Below are 5,246 nucleotides of genomic sequence, written 5' to 3'. Positions count from 1 at the left end.
GAAATAGATTTTTTTTTTCAAATTTATTTGTTTGTTTGTTGAGACAGGGTCTCTTTACAGAACCTTTGCTGTCTTGGAACTCACTCTGTAGACCAACCTGGCCTCAAACTCACAGAGATCCCCCTGCCTCTGCATCCCAAGTGCTGGGATCAAGGGTGTAGCATAAGATACCACTCCACTCCGAAACAAAGTCTTTTTAAACAGTTCCAAGGACAGCACTCAGGTTGCTAGGCTTAGTGTCAAGTCTTTACACACTGAGCCATTTTAACCTGGAATCCAATCTGTTCGAACAATGAATATTTGAACAAAAAAAATCAGATTAGCCTTTGGTGTCCCTTTAATCTGAAGGTCTGAAGATGCAGAGTTTAAGAGGAGAGAGAAGGGAGGAGGGGGAGGGGGAGGCTCAGGGAGGAGGGAAGGGGGGATGGTAGGGAGGACATAGTGAGAGGATGGGGAGACATGAGACTTGGGAGAAGAGGAGAGTAGAGAGGGAGACAGGAGAAGGAAGGGGGAATGGGGGGAGGACAGCATTGGGGGAGGAGGGGGAGTGGGAGGGAGAGGACAGGAGAGTCAGGAGAGGGGGAGTTCAGCCATGGCTTCAGAGGTGGTCCCTAAATGGGAACCAGCAGCACCCTGCTTGAAGTAATTTGCTCCCCTCCAGAGACCACCTAGGAAGGTACTCTGAGTTCTACAATGGCAGAGTTCTTCCGGAACAATTGGCTGCGTGCAGCTCCATCCTCTGAGTCAAGAATCAACCCGGAATCTTAGCAACAGAGCTGATGGGTGGGCGGACCTTATTCCGACTTGGTAGCTTTTATGGCTATGTCAGCCTGTCTTCCCCCATTTAGAAATCACCTCGGCTCCAGCCTTCCTTCTAGATAATCCTTCAACATCCACGCATGACTCAAGCCAAGTATTTGTTGCTATTCAAGCTACACCGTCCCCAGACTGTCTTCCAGCAGGTGAGTCACCACTCACACATGGGCCAGGTGCCAGCTTCACCTGACTGGGCTGCTCTTCTGCACCCGAATTAATTAGCACCCCAACCCGCCTAAACTCAGCTGAGCGCCCACTCAAGCAGGGCGAGAGTTCCAGAGCTGTTTTTAAAAGAAAGGAAGAAAGAAAGGAAGGAAGGAAGAGGGAGGGAGGGAGGGAGGGAGGGAGGAAGGAAGCAAGGAAGGAAGGAAGGAAGGGACAGGGAAGGAAGGAAGGAAGGGACAGGGAAGGAAGAAAGGAAGGAAGGAAGGAAGAGGGAGGGAGGGAGGAAGGAAGGAGGGAAGGAAGGAAGGAAGGGAGGGAGGAAGGAGGGAAGGAAGGAAGGAAGGGAGGGAGGAAGGAAGGAAGGAAGGAAGAAAGGAAGGAAGGAAGGAAGAGGGAGGGAGGAAGGAAGGAGGGAAGGAAGGAAGGGAGGGAGGAAGGAAGGAAGGAAGGAAGGAAGGAAGGAAGGAAGGAAGGAAGGAAGGAAGGTGCGAGCAGTATCTGGGAAATGAGCAAGACTGAGGACCGGAAGTCCTCCAGTTTCTTATCAGAAGAGCAATAAAGGAATAGCAATTTATGCCATTTAGAGGCAACCAGCCGTTCCATCTGGAGTGTCCGCGGAATGAAAAGCACCTCATCCGGCAAGGGGAGCGGGGCTCCAGGGAGGCTGCGCAGAGAAAGGGCTGCCAGGACTCGCTGCTCACAGAAGGAGTCGGGTGTGCGGAGAGGAAGCTGAAAGCCACCCGGTGAATTCGGTGAATTCGATATTACATCTTATGCTTTTGTGTCTCATGTGCTCTTTTCCAGGAGTCCAACCTTTCGAGGGGAGAAGGAGCACTCACAAGTAAACAGTCACTGCCTGCCTGGGCGATGGATACAGAATGCCACTCAGAGCAATTTGGTAACAGTACTCCATCCGGAGAATCCAGAATGTCGAATATGTCGCCGCGGTCAACTTTATCAACCCAAATAGCCACACGAGTCAACTTTTCTTCCTGTTCTTGAGGTGGTTCTGAACTGTTGAGGTCACTGTCACCCCCTGTACACTTCAGGGACTCCATGAGCGTTTGAATTACCTGAGCTTAGAATACAGGGTGTGTGGTCCAGCCTCAGTGAGTGCTACTGAGACCCCACACGCATTCTAACCCTGTCGACAACCCCTGGAGATTCTGTTGTGGGCTAAGTGGGCTGGCCGCTCCAAGTTGCCCTTCTAGGTGGTGGGAAAAGAGAGAGTTATGGGAGAGAAGAGTGGGAGGTGGGGCTGGACCCAGCCAGCCTCACAGGCACTTTCTCCTAGGGCTTGGCCAGGGAGTAACCTAGAAGCAGCCCTTCCTGCCTGCAGGGAGCGTTTAGCAGTGAATCACCAGCCTCCCCTAATCCCCAGATCCCTTTTAAGTTCGGTGGGATTCTCCTTCCTCCAGCCAGGTAAAACACCTGGGTGCCAAGGCCTCAGGCCCCGGTGCTACCCTGGAGAGTGTCAACGTTTGCATTCTGGAAACCTTGTCATTGAAGCTTCCACACTGCCCCTGCCTACGTTAGAGAGAGAGTGCTTGAATCCCTCTCTGAAGAAGCTCTAGGGGTTGAAGCATGCTGGGGTTAGGACTCAGCATCCTGGGACTAGCCCATAGTGACTGCAGGGCTTTACCCCCACAGCCTACTGCTAAACTTGCCTAGATGGGTACCCTCTCTAACCTGCTTCCTCCAAGGCCAGATGGGAGGAACCAAGCAAGACTATGTTACAGAATGTATTTGAAAGCAAAACTTCCCAAGTGGTGGTGGTGGTGGTGGTGGTGGTGGTGGTGGTGGTGGTGGTGGTGGTGGTGTTTTGAAATCCTGCAAATATCCCCAGAATGTCTGTGCTGGCAGGACTGTGAAGGCTGCTGGCTCCATGGCTGAAAAGAGAGGCAGCCCCTGACAGCAGAGGGTTTAGGGAAAGGAGAGTCTCGGAAGCAGCCCCTAGCCTGTGTTCTCACATTGCACCAGAGCGAACTTAGTCTGGCACCAGTCCCTGCTCCTCCTGTCTGCCCTCTGTTTCCTGGAGACCTTGAGGAAGGGAGTGTTCATTTATATCAGCCGAGATGTATCAAATTGGCATCTGGGAGAAAATGACTCAGGGCTGGAGATGTGGCTTTCACAAGACCCTGACTTTGATTTTCCTACCCACCAGCACTTCAAAAACAAACAAAACCTGCCGCCAATAAAGTAGCATGAGTATTTTCCTTCCTTCCCTCTCTTCCTACCCATCTCTCTTTTCCTTCCTTCTTTCCTTCCTTCTCTCTCTTCCTATTTCTCCTTCCTCCTTCCTTCCTTTTCTTTCTTCGTATCTATCTCTCTTTCCTTCCTCCTTCCTCCTTCCTTCTTCCTTCCTTCTTCCTTCTTTCTTTCCTTCCTTCCCTCTTTCCCCAAGGTCTCACTATGTAGCCCTGGCTGCCCTGGAACTCACTACAGCAGTGTTCTCAACCTTCCTAATGCTGCAACCCTTAAATACAGTTAGTCATGTTGTTGTGACCCACAATCATGAAATTATTTCGTCGCTACTCCATAACTGTAACCTTGCTACTGTTATGCACCGTACACATCTGTGTTTTCTAACAGTCTTAGGCGTCCTTTAGGAAAGGGTCATTTGACCTTCCTCAAGGAGGTCATAGCCCACAGGGGGAGAACAGGCTGATCTGCAGCTCAAGCACTAATCATAGAGATCCACCCACCTCTACCTTGAGAGTGGGGACTGAAGGCATAGAGCACCATGCCTTGCCTATGATCTTTTCTTTAAGCAGCTGATAACTCACAGAGTGAAATCAGTTCCAAGGCTGGCTGTGTGCTGTCCTAGAGTGCCCTAAGGCCTTTGCTTATTATAAGTCCAACACAGTTGCTGCCACACTGGAGACAGAGATGGTTTATATTTCCTCTGAAGGTTTGATTATATTAATCAAGGAAGTGAATGACCTGGGCAAAGAAATAAGAGAGGTTGTACACACAAGTTAATTAACACGCAGAAATGGGGTGTGGGGAGTAGCACATATGAGATGCTGTGAGGTATCCACTACAGAAGAGTTCTCAAACATGGGTTTAAGCCAATAGGATGTCTTTATTAGCCGGGCATCGACTACGTTGGGTGTTCGGGATCCCAGTGTAAGCACTGAGCCCTTCTCAGGGTGAGCTTTTAAGTACGAGAACCATATTCTGTGTCGACATACTTCAGTTAACAAGAATAGTTAGCCAGAAACAGAACTATAGAAGCCAAAAGCCAGGTCAGGTTATTTAGACTTTCCCAGAAGTATGGACTTTAATGGATCAGGCCTTTGTTTTAGTTCTGACAGGTACTGCGATCTCCATGCTGAGTTTCATGGCCTGAATGGCACTTCTATCATGGAGTCAGTTGTGCTAAGGTCTGGGGTCTTACTAGGGTCTGGTGCACTGTTACATAAGACACAGAAGGAAGGTGGGCAGCTGAAGCTTGTAAGGTAGAAATGTGGGGCTTCTGGTAGGGTAGCAGACAGATTACAGGTAAGTGGGGTCCTCAGATCGGGAACCTAGGTCTGCATCCTGTAATGTTTTCTGGTTCACTATGAGGAACTGAGTCAGAGAGACTCCTGACAGGACAAGGGGCCACGCGCAGTAATGAAGATGCCAAACCTCCTTCCTCACTCTCCTGACTTGATGCAAAGGCCTGGCGGTGGCTTGAAACAAAGGTTTTGCTGGGTCGGAAGTTTTCTCAGTCAGTGGGAAACCCCCCTCCTCCAGCAGGGGACCTGTCCAACAAGTTCAAGGCTAGTTCAGGATGTGTTTATCTGAGATTGGTGGCCCTATCAGCCTCCCTGTCTTTCTTCAAACTGACCAACCCTGAGTGAGTCAGACCCTTAAGACCCACCAGCCCTTGAAGAGAAACCAGATTTCAGACAGTCTGGCTTTGCGAAAGGGTCTTGCTCTCCGAGTGCTTGTGAATGTGTGTGCGTGTGCGTGTGTCTGTGTGTGTGTGTGTGTGTGTGTGTGTGTGTGTGTGTTTATCTCCTCCATTGAATAAAAGCCTTTCTTTAACTCTTCACCAGAGGATTCCTGTATCTGAGATTTTCCCTGCCACTAATTGTCACACTTGAGATCTTTCCAATCTTTTAATTATTTAACTGGCAGAGAAAACAAACCTGATCAAGGCCCCTAGCTGGGAGCAGCTAGAAGTTCATATTCCTGTGTCAGATCTGCAGGTCCTCTTAGTTAATTCAAATTATGCCAATGGCGTCAGTTTGGGATGGACCTTTTGATCTCCTGGT

At 49.8% G+C, this 5,246-nt stretch overlaps 1 long non-coding RNA gene across 1 annotated transcript; it reads left to right on the top strand.

Moving 5' to 3' along the window:
* The first annotated feature begins 538 nt into the window (after positions 1–538).
* Positions 539–3,483, top strand: LOC134479894 (uncharacterized). Its single transcript, XR_010053755.1, has 2 exons — positions 539–962; positions 1,786–3,483. It is a non-coding gene; the product is annotated as an uncharacterized LOC134479894 (long non-coding RNA).
* Positions 3,484–5,246: the final 1,763 nt, after the last annotated feature.

The sequence above is a fragment of the Rattus norvegicus genome, chromosome 7 (genome assembly GCF_036323735.1).
Source record: "Rattus norvegicus strain BN/NHsdMcwi chromosome 7, GRCr8, whole genome shotgun sequence".
NCBI lineage: Eukaryota > Metazoa > Chordata > Mammalia > Rodentia > Muridae > Rattus > Rattus norvegicus.
The sequence above is the reverse complement of the archived record's forward strand: the minus strand, read 5'-3'. Positions and strand labels throughout refer to the sequence as shown.